General features: G+C 43.4%; 1 long non-coding RNA gene across 1 annotated transcript; it reads right to left on the reverse strand.

Annotated features, from left to right (window-relative positions):
* Positions 1-552: 552 nt before the first annotated feature.
* LOC118905811 lies at positions 553-9,326 on the reverse strand. Its single transcript, XR_005022340.1, has 3 exons — positions 9,275-9,326; positions 4,537-4,609; positions 553-1,019 (listed from the first exon to the last, which is right to left on the reverse strand). It is a non-coding gene; the product is annotated as an uncharacterized LOC118905811 (long non-coding RNA).
* Positions 9,327-18,432: the final 9,106 nt, after the last annotated feature.

Below are 18,432 nucleotides of genomic sequence, written 5' to 3' on the forward strand. Positions count from 1 at the left end.
CTGGATGTCCTCGAGGATCTTTTAAAGACATTAAATAATAAGATAAAATTCCTATGTATTTACTCATGTATTTACCATTTCTAGTACTCTTTATTCCTTTGTGCAGGTCCATATTTCCATCTGATGTCATTTACCTTCTGCCTGAAAGACTTCCTTTAAACTTTCTTGCAGTGTGCATCTGTTTCTGAAGAATTCTTTCAGCTTTTGTACGTCTGCAAAAATCTTTATTTCTTCTGCATTTTTGAATGATATTTTTATTGGGTATTAAGTTCTAGGTTGACAGGTTTTTTTTCCTTTGTGAATATTATAGGAGAGATGCTTATCCTATGAAATTATTCTGAGAGTAATGTGAAATTATTATGGGAAGTCATGTGAAGTAAGTAATCACAGATATATAAAATAAGAAAACTTTACACCTAGGAACTAGAAGAAAATAAAACTTTTAACTATTTTTCCCTTTGTGTGGTGGGACTATTCATTATCAATTTTCTTTCTATTTTTCTAGGGTTTTATTTTACCCTCAAGATTTTCCGCAACATGTACAGCTTTTATGATGGAAATGGTTTTATTATATTAAAAAGCAATGAACAGATATGCTAGGACAGGCGACTAAATTAAATATGGTGAAAAGTCAGGGAAGTGAGGAGATTGACCGTGAAAAGTACAAGAGCACTTTTTTTGGGTGATGGGAAGGTTTTGTATCTTGATAGGGGTGTGAGTTACACAGACGTATCTATTTTTCAAAATTTTAATGTTAAGATTTCATGCATTTCACGGTATATAAATTTTACTTCAAAACGCAAAAGAACTGTATGCCTATAAATTAATTTGTTTGAGACGGGGGTGGAAAGCAGATGAAGGCAGAAAGTGGATAGTTATCGAAGGCAGTGATAGATACACAGGGGCCCATTAGACTCTCCTGCTTTCTTTGCATTACGTTTGAAATCTTCATGATAAAAAGTAAAGACAAATGCATAGTCCCTCTGATCTAGAGAGGATGCTGACCACTTTCTTCATTCCTAGGAGAAACAAAAACAAGGAGGAAATGAGAATAAATTGTAAGAGAGAAAGTACGTAGCTCAATTAGGAAGATATTTCATCACTAGGAAAACCTCTCATGCAAAGAGCGTCTTAGTACCTGATCATCTTTAACATTCAATCTTTATTGGTTTTAGTTACAAAAGTAATATAAACTCAATGTAAAATAATCATACATTAGAGAAAAGCAAAATTTAGAAAATGAGTTTCCTCTATCTTCACAGCCCCCGAGATCATGACTCTCAATGGTTTAGTAAGCCATTCAGATTTTTTCATGTATATGTGTATGTGTATGTGCCTGTGGTTGTGTGTGTGTGTGTGTGTGTGTGTGTGTGTGTGTGTGTGTGTGTGTGTTGATGGAACTGGTGTTATAGTATATCTATTATTCTGCTCCTTCCTCTTTTTTGCTTAAGCATTCTGCTTGGAGATCTTTATAAAACAGAATAAACAGCTGTTTAGAAGCAGAAGTTAAAACCAGATGAAAAGGAAGGTTCTTTCTCTTTGGAGTCCAAGAATGTGCCAATTTTATACACATTTTAAGCTCTGACATGATCTTAAATATGGATTTTTACCTAAATACATAATTTTACATGAATAGTGTGCTTTTTATCTAAGGACACACACACAGACACACACACACACACACACAAACCAACAAAGTGACAGCAGTGAAAACAACCTCAATAGTGAGATCCTAAGGTTCCATGGTGGTTGCAGGCAGCTGGGCTCTGTGGCTGGGGACCCTGCTTAGTGGAATGACTCAGCAAAGCAATGGCCTGGGAGCAGAGAGGAGGCTGACCAAGATTAATTGCTGTCAGGAGGAACATTCTTTTCAGCTGGCTAATCGCTCTCTTAAGATAATGAAAGTATTTTAGGTTCCTCTTTGTCCAGATGCAAATAAACGGGCGAGTTAAAGTCACTCCCAGTGCAAAAGAGAGTGTAGAACACACATAATGAAGATGAAATGGTTTCCCCCTAATTTTGCATACTTTCTTGTCTGCGCTTAAGTCTAAAAGATATTTGCCTTCACCAGATTTACATTCAGATTTGTTTCTCACTTTGTAGGTTGACCCTTCTCCGTTGCCCCACAGATTGTCAATTTCAAATATGATGCCCCTGATTTTGTAGCACTGGCCCTAAAGAATTTCAGACAACACCCAAGAATAAGAACCTACGTGTGGGGGTAGGGGAGTGATGAGATGCCCCTCGTAGGATAGAACTCTGTCTTGGGGTTCTTTGTATCCTACAAGGCTTGGCTCTAAGTAGCCCACAGTATCTCCATACATGCTTTCTGGTTGATAAATTTTCTCCATAGGGATTATTTAAGACGTGTTTTGATGTTTCTAAGAGCTAGCTGCTGTGACACATGGTGAGTTGAGATGGGACAATGTCAGATCCAGTTGCGGCCATGTTATCACACCCCCGTGCTTTGCATAAAGCCTCATGCGTTCACTTATTCATCCATCTATTTATTCAGCTGCCTCTTTCTACACAAAATTCTGACACTAGGCTTTGGGCTATGTGTGTGCCCTATGCACCTGGCCTAGTGTCTCCTTCAACTTGAGCCTGCTCTCTTAAGACACGATCATGAGTACATCCCAAAGCCATGTTCCACCCTCCTCCCACTGGAGGACCAGGATGCCTCGTCTTGTTCCTCCAAGCCCAGGCATTGTGACTGTCACTGCCCATGAGAACCTCAAAGCTCCCTGCCTGCTGTCCCTCACCCATTCCTTCTCCTTGGCCTCCTTCCTCACTGGTTCCTTGGAAGCTCTCCAGTGTTGAAACCATCACTTCCTCAGGCTCCCCCTGGGGTCCTCATGGGCCCATGCCAGATTCGTTGAGAGACTGCCCATTTTAGAGCCAAAAGCCTTCCCACACAAGCCTTGTGTGAGATCTCCAACCTTTCCCCAATTAAGATCAGCTTGTCACATCCCCAGACTTCTTAAGATCCCAAGAAAAAGCAGTATAGCAAAGGCCTGTCCTCGCTTCTGTGCCCAGCCTGCACCCTACCCTGTCCAAACCAAAGCAAAAGCCAGCCCTGGGAGGTCGGGCTACCCTGCCTTTCTTGCCTGAAAGGCTTCTTCCCGCCCACCTGAAGAGGATTCTCAGTTGTCTTTTTTATCTCCACTTGGCAACCCTCAAATCTCTAAAAAAAAATGTTTGTTGTTATATCACATTATACCAAATTTGAAAAAGAAAAACTAATCCCCCATCGCTTCCACCCCCAGACACAACCACAGTTATCATTTTGGTGGATTGAATCAGATTCCACTTTGCTGTGAACGTTGTTTCACTCGCTTGTCATCCTTATATACACACACGGACTTGTGTCCTGTTATTGTCACAGGCACTTTTCCATGTTGCTACATTGTTCTCACGGTCATCGTTTCAATACCTAACACAATATTAAAACGTTTGTCATGCACTATAATTTGAACACTTGATACATCTGTCAAAATGACAATTAACACTCTAATGAAACTTTCCTCCATATCTTGCTTTATTTTCTTTGGAGAGAGGGTCATGAACTCTTGCAAATCTTGACAGATAATGATAAATTGCTCTCTATGGGAGACTGTACAAATATATACTGTCAAGAGCAATGTGTGAAGATAGCAGTTTTACCATATCCTTCCCAACATTACAAATTGTCATTAAAATGTTAATTTTTGTTAGTGTATTAGACCAAAGCACAGTCCTTTATTGATATTTCAATTTGATGACTAATGTGAATGTTGACTGATTTTCCGTAGATTAGTTAAGTCACAGTGGCTCCAAGCCAGTTAAGTACCTGCAGTGTTTCCCTTTGGTTTCTATACCTTGGAAAGCTATTTTTCATAGAATTTTGGCAAGCTCATTACCTCTGGCCATTGATGCCAGGCACGCCATGCATCGCAGAGCTTTGGCAGGCTTGTCACTTCTGACCACCAATGCCAGGAAGGCCATGTTTTATAGACCCAGCTTTGTGTTTACTTGGAAGTGGCTCTTCCCCCTCTCAGGAAGGACTTGGCAAGGGTCCTGTCCTGTCATGGTGAGTTAGGTGCCTGTCTCCCTTGGCTTGAGGAATTGGCCTGTGGCACTGGACTTGGGTACCAGGTGCCACCTCCTTCTTGGCTGCCCTCTTGGTGACACCTATACCTGAAGTGGCCAATGGCTACTGGTCTGGGAAAGTATTCCTGGACTGTTTGGTCACAGGTCAGTGACATCTAAGGAGTGGCCCAGCAGCGAAGCCCCTCAAGGACTGGTGGCCTCACCAGAGAAGGCTCTAAATCATATGTCCCCTCCAACTGCCACCACAGCACCATGCTTGTCCTCTCAGTGCCCGGAAGGCAAGCCAAGAGGGGGCCAGAATCTCTCTAAGTCAAGCATAATGGGGCAGAAGGGGAGGTCTTGGCACATAAATTGCGCCCCTGCCTTGAGGCAAAGCCAAAAGCACTTCCTGTGTGCAATCAACAAATGTTTGTGGCACCTTTATGCTGTCCAAGCACCACTGACTACCTTCACAGCAGGACAGACCCTTCCAGAAGAACCACCTTCACTTGCCACGGCGGAAGCCTCCTTGAGCAGAGTCCTGGGGAGACAGAATGATGGAAATTACATCTTCCCAAGTAGGAGGAAGACTGTACTTCCCCCAATTGCCTTGGTCCTCAGAAGTCTTTCAGCCAAGTTGTAGCACCCTTGGACTTTTGGGTTTCCCTGTAGGGGTCCCTATCTCTGCCTCCTGCGCAATGTCAAGGTCTCTACTGAGACATCATGAGCTGAGAAGCCTGAGATTTCCCTCCTGTCTTTATCAAACACTTTTGAATGCCTACCATGAGCTAGACGCTGGAGAGATGAAGCTGAGTTAGACGGGGCCCACCCTCTAGAAATTCACAGACAATGAAGTCCCTCATCAGAGTAATGTGGGCTGCTATGGGCTGCCAGCTAGGCACAGGACACCTAGCAGGAGTGGGGATCAGGCAAGTTTCCCAGAAGACGTGGAGCCTACGTTGAACTGGGGAGCTGGAGAGAGAAGATAATAAATTACAAAAGGCCCTGTGTGCTTGAAATGTCATCTCGAAAGCTCTGAGCCTCATAGTGTCAAGCCAGGGGAGGTAGGGTATGGCTAACTTTGCATTAAGGAAAGATTCCTTTGGCAGCCGTGTTGGGTGTGGATTAGAAGATTGGAAGGCCAAGGGCAATGGTCTTACCCCAAGGAGGGAGTGATGACTGCTCGTGCCCAGCCTGCGGCAGTGGAATGGGGAGAACAAAGTGGCTTTCAGAGGTATGAAAGAGGAGACTCTGCCCAGCTTGGATTTGGTGGTGGTGGGAAAGGGAGCTTGCTGGCTTAGACAATGGACACATACTTGGGGGAAAGAGAATGAGTTCACTTTGTAGGTGTTGAATTCTAGACACCGAGGAGACATCCAAGTGTTGTCCTGAGCTGCCCAGAGCATGGCCCAGGGCAATGACCTGAGACCCCATAGCAGCACAGCAGAGGTGGTTAAGTCCATGGGTGGGTGGGACCAACCAGGGTCTGCTTATAAAACAGGTGAGTCCTGAGGCCAGAGCTGGGCTCAATGACCTCTAAGAAGGCAACAAGAGAAAAAGACAGCGCAAAAGAGATTGAGAAGCCCTGGCCAGAGCAGTTGGACAAAAAAGAGTTTCTGGAAGGAGGTATCTACTATGTCAAATGTTACAAGGAGGTTAGGAAAGAAAAAGATCAGGAAGTGTCTACTGGTTGGGACAAAGGAGAAACTGTGAGTATCAGTAGATGGTCCAGGAAACTTGGCTGTGAAAAGAAGTCAGGATGGAGAGGGGGATATGAGGTCATGAGAGAGGATGTGTCAAGGTGGGAGATTTCAGTGCACGTAGATGCATGGAAGGTTTCTTTCCATTGCAATGTATAGACATACAGCACCTTTTCTCTCTTGCAAAGGAGGGGTCAGGTTTCTTTCACAACAGCTTCTGAAGCCTGCTTGGCTCTGGAAGGTGAATTTCTCCCATCTGTGTGTGGAAGCAGTTTAAGTAGGATAGAGTGAGCAGTGTTCTATAAGAAAACTCAACAGGAGTGATTGAAGAAGGACCAGAGAGAGGGAAGAAGCATGAACAGCAAAAAGGAGGGGCTGGAAAGGGAGGACCCAGCGGCATGCCTGGAGGAAAAGGGGTGACGTTGGCGAGCTGGTTGACTGGCATCCCACTTGAAGTTACCTGCTTGGCCAGGTAACCTCAAACCTCAGTAAAAGTCGGTCATGCCCAAGTACTTTTTGAGAGTAGAGTTCAGAGGGCTTAATTAGGGATGGGGGTCCTAGATCAATGTGGGGAGAAGAGAAGAAAACAGCACTAAGAATCAGAGTGTGAATGAGGGGGAGAATCCAGCAGCAGAGGTTACAAGGTACCAGGTTAAAGGCTGGTGTGGCCACATCCCAGCCCAGCCCAATTCACTGACTGTAACATGAAGCAGGCTAGCAAGTATGGGAGCCCCGGGTACCTGATGCGTGGCTTCCAGAGGGGAAGACCCAGGAAAGACAGAGAGGTTGAAGAAATAGGTCAATTTGCCAAATAACCAATCACCATTTACCAAAGGCCAATTAATTGAAAACTGATTTGTTGAAAATCCATTTGCTGAAGAACCCATTTCCCTGGTGAGTGATCCCTGGAATTCCCCCAAAAGTTGTTTTGCTCAGTTACTTTAAAAATTATAGAAATTTGTGTGCTATGGTTTCTACAACACTGAAGATTTTCCTGTAGGTTTGGTTTGCTTTTCACATATGTTCTGTAGTTTAGCTTGGTTTACAAGTTTTCAGGTGTATTTTCACCAGATATTTCCCTGTGGATTCTCAGTCCATCTCTGGTAAATGTCAATCTTACGTGGGTTTCCATATTTCAGAAGCAGGGCACTTCTTGAATGCCAACATATATATATATATTGGTGCCAGTGGATGGATTTTCCCTAACTGCATTTACTGTCACTCTAATTTAAAGACTTGTGCCTAATTTGGACTAAAGCTCCCACTTTGGGGATTTTGCCATTGGGGAAGTTGTCATGGATATGTGAAAATTAACATGCAGAAGAAACATTTATTTGGCTGACTGCCAAACCACTTTGAAAAAAAAAAAAGAGAAGTTGCAAATTGGTGTAAAATACGCTTGAAGGGCAAAACTATCTTTTCTGCAAACCAAAGGTTAAAATTGTAAAAGGCTCATGCATTACCAAAACCTTTTCTAAGTAATTTTTGAGAAGTAGTCAGCTTTAGAAATGTGAATCAATACCCATAAATCCAATATAAAACAGTAGTGGAGAAACCAAAAATAAAACTTCTAAACTAGAGAAACACCAACAGCCAAAACGTTGAAAGGCATCATTAACGGCTTTTGAAACTTCCTGTGCAACACCTATTATGACACATTTTGTAAGTAATTAAGAGAAATACGTTTGGGGGGATTTGGCAGTCTGTGGAATTGGTCACTCGGCAAACTGATCTTTAATAAGTTGGCTTTTTGGTCACAGTGAGATTTGGCGTTTGGTAAATGGTCTTTCAGAAAATGGCTCTGTTTCTGCAGTCAAATGCTCTACCTGCGAACTCTACCCCCAAATGGCTCTGTTTCTCAAGAAGAGAGTGAGAAGGAGGCTGACGGAGAGACTTAGCTGGTTCTGAAAAGGGGGAGGGATGTGATCCCAAAATTTAGATTCTGCTGGAAAGAAGGGGAAGGAGGAAAGTAAGGTTATGCACAGAGATGGGCATGAGAAGAGTTAATTCCAGAGGCATGGAGAGTGGGTCCTTTTGCTGAAAGGGGTAAGAATATCTGAGGTCAGAGAGTCTGGGAGCAGGAGTGCCTGGGGCCTCGAAGAGAGGAAGCAGCTCGCTGGGCACAGGGAAGCTGGTCCAGCTGGGACCGAACCAGAGAAGCTCCGCCGCACACCTACCGGTGTGATTTCTTCAGCGGTCCTCCACATCCTGGGTGTGACCAGCTGGATTGCTTTTGGGGTTTGGGGTTTTCCTGGGCAGGTGCTATGGGAAGATAAGGGAGGAAGAGATTCAAGGATGATGGAGGGAAGGATTAGAAATGAGAAGCCCTAGAAGCCAAGATGGTCATGAACGCAGAAGCAGGGGAATGTGGCCGGGCAGAACCGGGGTCAAAGTGTGGTGCAGTGTCTACTGAGAGTGAAGCAGCTGGGGAAGAGGAGAGTGGGTGGGAAAACTGGAAACGGAGTTAAGACTCTGAGGTGGAACAGTGCTGGGGGCACAAGGGTCTCCTGTGGCCTTGGGGTCACTGGAGGGAGTGTGAGGTGGGGGAGGGACCTTGGAGCTCAGATCGATCAGGGGACATGGGAGGCCATGGCATTGGCTGAGTCAGCCACAGACTCTGAAGTTGCCAGGGTGAGATGTGAGAGAATATTTAGTGCTGTTCTCAGGCCCAACTCCAAGCGCTCCTCCTCACTTCTGCACACGCACACACACCACCCTCACCACCACCGGCTCTGCTGCTGCTTCCACCACCGCCATTAACTCTTCTCCCACAGAGAAGAAAGGGCTTTTAAGCACTCCTCCTGGCCTCCCCCTCTCCCCATCCCTATGTCCTTCCTCCTTGTCCCTGCCTGGATGGCAATTAACACAGTCATAACTCTGGAACCTGCCTCTGTTTCTGGGCAGACATGGCCATTCATCCATGAGAGAATAAAATTAATCTATTTCTGTCTTTGTGCTGCCCCGACTGTCTTTCCTCCCACTCCCAAGGGACGGCACTCCCACTGCCCATGCTCCTCAAGTTCCTTTCCATCCTTCACCCTCCCTGTCTGCCCTGGAGGCAGCATCAGCCCTCTGCTGGTGACGGTGCACCCCTGGGGAGCCTCTGACCTACATCAGCTCCTCATCCTCTTCTCGGAGCTCAACCACAGCCTGGAGTGCAACAGTGACTCCTGGGGTTGTGGACTGGAAGCCCTATTAAAATGCTAATATGGCATCTGGAAGGGGTAAAGTATTAAAACAGCACTGAACATTCAGTTCTGAGTCTTCCTCCTGCTTTGAGCAGTCTAGGGAATGCAACTCACAGGGCCGTGCATCACACAGTGAATGACATTTCTAACCTGTCCTACACCTGCCGTGATCCATACGAAGCTTCCCCTGCTCTCACGCTGAAGGCCAAGCACCACCCAGGGACCCCCAGGCCTCAGGGATCTGGCAGCTGTCACTGCCCAGTGTCATACAGAAATATAACAGGAAAATCTCAAATACTTAAAAACTAAACAACCTACTTCCAGATAATCCATGGTTCAAAGAGGAAGTCTCAAGGGAAACAGACACTGGACTGAATGAAAATGAAAATACGACACATCAACATTTGTGGGATTTTTAAAGCAACGCTTAGAAGAAATTTTATACTGTTAATGCTTTCATTAGAAAAGAGGAAAATTTTCAAATCAGTAATCTAAACTCTCACCTCAGGAAACTAGAAAAAGAAGAGCAAAAATAATCCCAAAGCAAGCAGAAAGAAGAAAATAAGAAGATATGAACAGAAAGCAATGAAAGTGAAAGCAAACAAAAAAACAAACAAACAAAAAAAAAAAAAAAGAGAGAAAATTCATGAAACAAAAGCCAGTCCCTGAAAACATCAATAAAATTAACAAACCTCCAGCAAGACTGACCAAAAAAGGGAAAGAAGACACAAATTACCAATATCAGGAATGAAGCAGGAAAAATCACTACAGGTTCTGCAGACCTCAGAAGGTTAATAAGAAAATAGTATGATACCTAGGAATAAACCTACCTAAGGAGACAAGAGACCTGTATGCAGAAAAGTATAAGACACTGATGAAAGAAATTAAAGATAATACAAACAGATGGAGAGATATACCATGTTCTTGGATTGGAAGAATCAACATTGTGAAAATGATTATACTACCCAAAGCAATCTACAGATTCAATGCAATCCCTATCAAACGACCAATGGCATTTTTCACAGAACTAGAACAAAAAATTTCACAATTTGTATGGAAACACAAAAGACCCCGAATAGCCAAAGCAATCTTGAGAAAGAAAAATGGAGCTGGAGGAATCAGGCTCCCTGACTTCAGACTATACTACAAAGCTACAGTAATCAAGACAGTATGGTACTGGCACAAAAACAGAAATATAGATCAATGGAACAGGATAGAAAGCCCAGAGACAAACCCACGTGCATATGGTCACCTTATTTTTGATAAAGGAGGCAAGAATATACAATGGAGAAAAGACAGCCTCTTCAATAAGTGGTGCTGGGAAAACTGGACAGCTACATGTAAAAGAATGAAATTTGAACACTCCCTAACACCACACACAAAAATAAACTCAAAATGGATTAAAGACCTAAATGTAAGGCCAGACACTATCAAACTCTTAGCAGGAAACATAGGAAGAACACTGTTAGACATAAATCACAGCAAGATCCTTTTTGACCCACCTCCTAGAAAAATGGAAATAAAACCAAAAATAAACAAATGGGACCTAATGAAACTTAAAAGCTTTTGCACAGCAAAGGAAACCATAAACAAGATGAAAAGACAACCCTCAGAATGGGAGAAAATATTTACAAATGAAGCAACCGACAAAGGATTAATCTCCAAAATTTACAAGCAGCTCATGCAGCTCAATACTAAAAAAACAAACAACCCAATCCAAAAATGGGCAGAAGACCTAAATAGACATTTCTCCAAAGAAGATATACAGCTTGCCAGCAAACACATGAAAGGATGCTCAACATCACTAATCATTAGAGAAATGCAAATCAAAACTACAATGAGGTATCACCTCACACCAGTCAGAATGGCCATCATCAAAAAATCTACAAACAATAAATGCTGGAGAGTGTGTGGAGAAAAGGGAACCCTCTTGCACTGTTAGTGGGAATGTAAATTTATACAGCCACTATGGAGAACAGTATGGGCGTTCCTTAAAAAACTAAAAATAGAACTACCATACGACCCAGCAATCCCACTACTGGGCATATACCCTGAGAAAAGCATAATTCAAAAAGAGCCATGTACCACAATGTTCACTGCAGCTCTATTTACAATAGCCAGGACATGGAAGCAACCTAAGTGTCTGTCAATAAAAATGGATAAAGAAGATGTGGCACATATGTACAATGGAATATTAGCCATAAAAAGAAACGAAATTGAGTTATTTGTAGTGAGGTGGATGGACCTAGAGACTGTCATACAGAGTGAAGTAAGTCAGAAAGAGAAAAATAAATACCATATACTAACACATATATATGGGATCTAAAAAAAAAAATGGTTCTGAAGAACCTAGGGGCAGGACAGGAATAAAGACACAGATGTAGAGAATGGACTTGAGGACACGGGGAGGGGGAGGCGTAAGCTGGGACAAAGTGAGAGAGTGGCATGGACTTGTATGTACTACAAAATGTAAAATAAATAGCTGGTGGGAAGCAGCCGCATAGCACAGGGAGATCAGCTCGGTGCTTTGTGACCACCTAGAGGGGTGGGATAGGGAGGGTGGGAGGGAGACGCAAGAGGGAGGAGATATGGGGATATATGTGTATGTATAGCTGATTCACTTTGTTGTAAAGCAGAAACTAACACACCATTGTAAAGCAATTATACTCCAATAAAGATGTTAAAAAAAAAGAAAATAATATGAATAACTCTACATATATACATTTGACAACTTACATTAAATTTAAGCTTAAAAAGCACAAGCTACCACAACTCATCAATATGAAATAGATAATATAAACAGCTTTATAACTGTTAAGGAAATTCAATTCATTATTTTAAAACTGGGCTTGACACTTAAAGCACATTCCATAAAATGAAAATTGATAAATTGGACTTTACAAAAATTAAAAACATTTGTTGGTGAAATACCCTGTTAAAAGGATGAAGATACATGCTGTATATTACAAGGCAATATTTTCAAATAATTCCAATAGTCAATATTCAATAAAGGACTCATATCTAGAATTTATAAAGACCTGTCAAATCTCAACAATAAAAAAATAAACAATCCTATTAGAAATTGGGTCAAAGAACTGGAGAGATATTTCATCAAAGAGGATATATGGATGGCAAATAAGCACGTGAAAAGATCTTCAACTTCACTAGCCATGGGGGAGATGCAAATTAAGACCACCATCAGATATCACTACATATCTATCGGAACAGCTAAAATAAAATTTAAAATAGTGACAATATCAAATGCTGGCCCAGATGGTAAGAAACCAGATATCCTACATTGCTGGTGAGAATATAAAATGGTACAACCACTCTGGAAAATAGTTGAGAAGTTTCTTAACAAACTAAGCATACACTTTTTATATGACATAGCCATTATACTCCTGGACATTTATGCCAGGTAACTAGAAACTTCAGTGCACACAAAACTTGTACATGATTCGTTACGGCAGTTTTACATGTAATAACCAAAACCTGTGAACAACCTAAATGTCTTACAGTATAAGAATGATTAAACAAAATGATACATCCATACCATAGAAAACTACTCAGTAATAGAAAGGAACAAACTCTTGATACATGCAACAACTTGAATAGATCTTAAGGGTGTTATATTGAGTAAAAAAAGCGAATCTCAAAAGACCACATATTGCATGATTCCATTTATACAAAATTATAGTGAAGGAGAGACTAACAATTGCCGGGGGAGTAGTGGGTGTAACTATAAGGGTAGCACGAGGGAGTACTTTGTAGTGAGGGAATAGTTCTATCTTGATTGCAGTGGTGGTTATAGGAATCTACATCTGTGATAAAAGGTATAGAATCACATACACACACACACACACACGCACACACACATTTTACTCATGTCAATTTCCTGGTTTTCTTATTATACTGTAGTTAGGTAAGATGTTAACCACGGGGGGAAACTATGGAGAAGAGTACATGAGAACTTATCTTTACAACTTCGTATGAATTTATAATTATTTTAAAATAAGAAGGTTTTTTTTGTTTGGTTGGTTTTTTGTTTGTTTGTTTTTATATGTTCCATTGCTTTCTGGCCTACATGGTTTCTGATGAGAAATTTGCAGTCCTTTAAATAATTGCTCCTCTATAAACAACAGGTCATTTTTTTGCTGGCTGCTTTCAAGATGTTTCCTTTGTTCCTAGTTTTCAGTGGTTTAATTATGATGTGTCTAGTGTTGATTTGTTTGAGTTTATCCTATTTAGAATTCTCTGAGCTTCTTGAATCTACAAGTTTGTCTTTTGCCAGAGTTGGAAAGTGTCCCACCATTATTTCTCCACATGTATTTTTCAGCTCCCCTCTATTTATCTTCTCTTTCTGGGACTTTGATAATACAAAGATTGTCATCATTTTCTATCATCATGAGTCTTCCTTCTGAGAGACATCTTTACTTTCCTAGAATTCTCATCTTTGGGCCAAGTCTGCATTGTTCATCTCCAAGCTGGAGTAACTCCCATACACTCGCCTTCTTTGCATTCACTCTTGGGTTCCCAAACCTAGCTGGCAAGTGGTCAGAATGAGGTTTCCTTCACAATCTAACAAGAACATCATAATCCGTGGATTTCTTTAATCTTGCTCTTTTTTTTTCAAGTTGAAGCTAACCTATTGAAATTCTTCTGTCAGGACAAATAATTTCTCAGCCACCACATCTAAGAGTCTCTCTACATTAGTCAACCCTGTTGCTCTTTTACTGAAGTGCTCTTCCTGGATTTTTTTGTCCTCTTACACTCCTTCTCTGAGCCTTTCATTCTCTTTCTTTCCTCCATTGACTCCTCATTCCTTTTGTCTTTTTTTTTTTTTAAGTTTGTATTGAGGTATAACATGCATACAGCAAAGAGCATAATTCTTAAAGGTAGAGCTTGATGGACTTTTACACACATACCTGTGTATTTGTGACCACCACCCTGAATGAGACAGAGGACACTTTCAGAAGCTCCCTCATATTCCTTACCAGTCAATCCATCATCCTCCCCTGCTCTTCAGTAATCACTACTCTGACTTTTATCAGCATGGATTGCTTAGCCTGTTCTAGAACTTTATATAAATGGAACCATATAGTATATGCTCTTTAGTCTGGTTTCTTTCACATGTGATGTCTGGTAGAATCATCCATGTTTTTGTGTCCATCTGTAGGTCATTCATTTTTGTTGGTAGGCAGTATTTCATTGTGGGAAAATGCCATGATTTGTTGATCCATTCCACTCCTGATGAACATTTGGGCTTTTTCCCCTTAGGTGTTGTAAATTCAGCACCCGTCTGTATTTTGTCTTCATTTTTCTTCAAGACATCTCACTCCTCTTTAAAATGACCCAGAACAATAGGCGTTCAGCCTTCCATGGAACCTGCCCTTTCCCAGGGCTAGAGCAGCAGCTGAATCACTTTCTGACATCAACTTATCTGAAGTCAAGTTATCAGTCAAAACACACAAAGAGGGGAAGTGGAAGTCAGCATGAAGTAGTGTGTGATCAAGCAATTGCAGACTTTAGGAGGCATGAGGGAGAGTTTCACGGCCTGTCTCAGAGCTGTAAGGTTCTGTGGACCAGAGTCCTTGGCCAGGGGGTGCAGGCAGCGGCAGACATCTCCTCGCTGGTGCTCCCTGGAGCCCGGCAAGTCTCTAAGCTGGGGTTGGGCTCCCTGGCCTTCTGCCTGGTGCCTTGAGGCAACCAAAATGAGAGCCCGAGAGAGCCAAGAGCCACAAGGTTGTTTTTGTAAGACTTACAGGGATTATGTCATCCATCTAGCCCTGTTTGCCCGAGGGAAGAACCTCAGGTCTCCTCCCTCAGGACCCTCAGAAGCACCTTCCCAGGAGAGGAGTAGGGGAAAGAGAAGAGAAAGTGGAGCCACTGGACAGGCCTGGGGCAGCTGGGGATGGACCTTGGACAATAGTTGACAGGCAGCTGCAAAGGGGACTCCAGATGGGTAACCTGAGTGATGTTTGTGAATGCATTAGGGCCACAAAGCTGAATGTTTATGTGAATATAATCAAAGAAAGGGGGAAAGATTTGGGAGAGAGACACCCGAGAAAACCCCAAGAAAGCCACAAGACCTAGATGAGAACTGCCCATCTGATAATGACTGGGTGTGCTGTGGGGTTAGTGTTTATTCCAGACAAAGCCAGTGCTTTCCTGAGATCTGGTGACAATTTGGGGCACATATATTTAGGGGGAAGGGCAAGCCCTGGGCAGAGGCTTTGAGTAAGAGACCCGGGTTGAGCCTCAGCCTGGTGGTCCTCTGCTCTCTAGCCTCGGGCAGCCCTCTGTCCCCTGGGCCTGCAGAGTCTCTGCCTGTGGATGGCAAGTGGACCAGCCTACCTCCGTTGGCCCTTCTGGGCTTAAGAGGTCCAGCCCTCAGGTCCAGACTTGCTAAGGCACTGGTCACCCACCTTCACAGTGACCTTATCAGCACACACTGAGCCACGCCCCATTGTTTCTGAGATATACTCAAACCTACGGCCAGGTTTGCCTTGGTTCTAAACTCTGACTGCGGAAAAGAAAGTCACTTTAGATTCAAATCCTCATAAACTTCTCACATTAGTGGGCATCGCTCTGCTTGATGATTTGCAGTTTATTTTGAAGCACAAATTCATATCTGGGAAAGAACCATTGACTCCAACATCCTCAGAGAAGGTTAGTTTGAGATGCTGATCGGGTCGCTAAGAGCAGGCAAAGAAATGTAACACCCTGCCTGGCAATGCCAGGGGTTGAAACAACCACCACAAACCCAAGGGATGCAGGCAAAACTCAATCATCTTCATGTTCTGTCAATGGCTGTGCGACTTGCCCTTCTTGGGGTGCATCCTTCAGGCTCTGAGTCACTGCATTGAAATGCTGCAGTGTTTGTGAACATACTGTGCCACAATCAGAAAGGGATCTGGTGATGACAGAGATACTGGTGCTGTGAAGAATGTGAAGATGGAAAAAAGCACCATTTCCAAACTCATGTCTTATTTTAAATATGAACATGTCCCTCCATCACCAGTTAAATAGATATTTAACTATTCTATCTACATTCCTAAATGCTGATCAAAACATTGCTTACAGAACTTCTGACTGAGAAAGTTCATCTACAGAGTTCATCTTAAAATCAGTATATGCTGTCCCTCTAATCTAGAAGAACATGCACAAAAGATATAATTAGACCCAACCTGTAAATCCCCTGAATGAGCTGCTACCCAGGAAGAAGATCACCACACACAAGATCAACAGAGCCCAGCCCGCCCCTTGATCCAGGCCTCGGTGCCCCAGACTTCAGTGTAGACCCCTGTCCTGTCATCAGCTGCCTTGAAGGGGTCTTATAATCATGTCCTTAAAGTCTCTGTGCCCCTTGCTGTGTGAGAGATTCAGATGACCTGATGACCAGTTCATGACCACCTGGTTGCAAGGTGGGCTTTTAGATTCCAAACAGGGACCACGGGGCCAGAGTGCAGGTGTGTGTATGTGTGTGTGTTGTGACAACAAGGAATGGCAAATCCACATTTGGGTTCTTTCCTCTCCTCTTCTCTCTCCTTCCTCACTGGTTACTTCCATCCATCAAGAGCTTCAAGCCCTTGTGCATAGAGGGTGTTCAAATGGGTGAGGGCCTGGCTTGGTCTCTGCCCTGGGGACACAGCTGCTCTGACATTCAGAAACCCACGGCTCAGGACAGAGATTGCTTTCCAGCTATTTCTTCATCATCACCCATTTGTTCCTCAAATTTGACTAACTCTTCATTTTTGGGGGGGAGGGGCTGATATTCTGGTTGGAAGGGAAGAAGGGGGACAGGATTGTGAGGAAGGTTGTTCTCTATTTTCAAAATAAAGAACTTTAGCCTCTTCACTTCCCCAAATGAGGCTTTCCCTGCAGGCACATTTTCTGGTTCAGCGGCTGCCCAAGAAGCACAGTGAGGGTCATCTCCAATCACATCTCTCTGTTCTCTGAGATCTGGCTTCCCAGAGAGTTGGAATGGCCATCTGAAAAGGAGCCTGTTGGAGAAGTGAAGTTCTACTATAACACATTGCAAGGAACTTTCCTGATTCTTTCCTCTTCTGAGATAGGTTCCCATTAGTAATTAGTGGAAATAAGCAGGTTGTCAACAGGGCACGGCCAGGAGGGTGGCGTGTAGCGGAAGGTAGCCTGGGGTAGACCATCGATGAGATGCAGAAATTAACCCAGGAGTCCAACAAGACAATAGGATCTGATAGGATCTGAGGATTTCTCCTCCAAGTGCTCCTGGCTGTGCTGGAGCTCCCTCATCCCTTTGGGTCTTACACGCTCAGAGTTGAGAGAGTCTAACTCAAGACTTAGATTTTTGGTCCATCAGAGATGCATAGCAACCCCAACTGCAGAAGGCAGGGGGGAAAAACTACATTACAAGTCATGACAAGTTCTCTGGAAACATATCCCAGATGCTTGCTTCTATAAAGAAATACTCCTCTCTCAGATCAGGGCTCTTTTGAGTGCACCCCAAGACTGGCCGGAGTGGGTCCTCCGTGTCTTTCTATCTATGTCGGGGTCTAGATGCCTGTACCCACTGAGAGGCACGCCCCTTCCCACTGCCGAGAGACTGTTGACAGCAGGCCAGCGCACCCTTTCTGAGGCCAAAACTGAAACAATAACAGCAACAACGTAAAACCCCCTTTCTGAACCACAACTCTGCCTTGGAGTGTAATTTTTGAGAATATACTTCTCCATTCCTTGAATGGTTACCTTTGTCTTGATGGCCCTGTTATTTATGTGCTCTGAGAACTCTCTGGAAATCCCTTTTCCAAGAAATGCGCAAGCTCTTCAGGGACCATGTTTACCGAATCTCTTGTCTCAGTCATATCTGAATGGGACTGCAGGTCAGACGCTGCCAGCACAATCAGGGTTTCTGACAAGCCTCAAGGGCCCATGTGTCTTGTTACCAGACTCCAGCCACGTAGACTAACTACGTCTCACATCCAAACCTCGAAGCTTAGCCCAACTTACTCCCTGACATTTTCTCGCCTTGTGGTCTCAGAACGGAGTTTCCACCCAGCCACTGAGATCTGGGGATTAGAGAGAAGGGAGCTGGATCAAGTCCTCTGCCCAGGACACCTGCAGGTGGAGACCCTTTTCTTTCAGACCCACCCCTGGAGCTACAACACAGGACCTCTGAGTCACGAAACAGGCCCCTTGTGAGGTAGAGAAATAAAACAAAACAGAACAGAAAAGTATCCTCAGGCCCATTGGAGGAAATGGCTGTCATCATGCGGTTGTGGTCTGAGGTAGCGTCCCAGCCCAGGGGCCAGTCTTGTGGTACAGTGGAAAAAAAGGGAGGGGGGGCTCTAGGGCCACAATGACTGTATCCTGGCTCCATTAGTCATGAGCAGAGATCATATGCTCACTGAGTCTGTTTCTTCAACTGCAAAATGGGTTGTTGAAAGGATGGAGATAACCTATGACCACATATTATGGGGTCAGTAGGTGGTAGCAGC

The sequence above is a fragment of the Balaenoptera musculus genome, chromosome 13 (assembly GCF_009873245.2).
Source record: "Balaenoptera musculus isolate JJ_BM4_2016_0621 chromosome 13, mBalMus1.pri.v3, whole genome shotgun sequence".
Taxonomy (NCBI): Eukaryota; Metazoa; Chordata; class Mammalia; order Artiodactyla; family Balaenopteridae; genus Balaenoptera; species Balaenoptera musculus.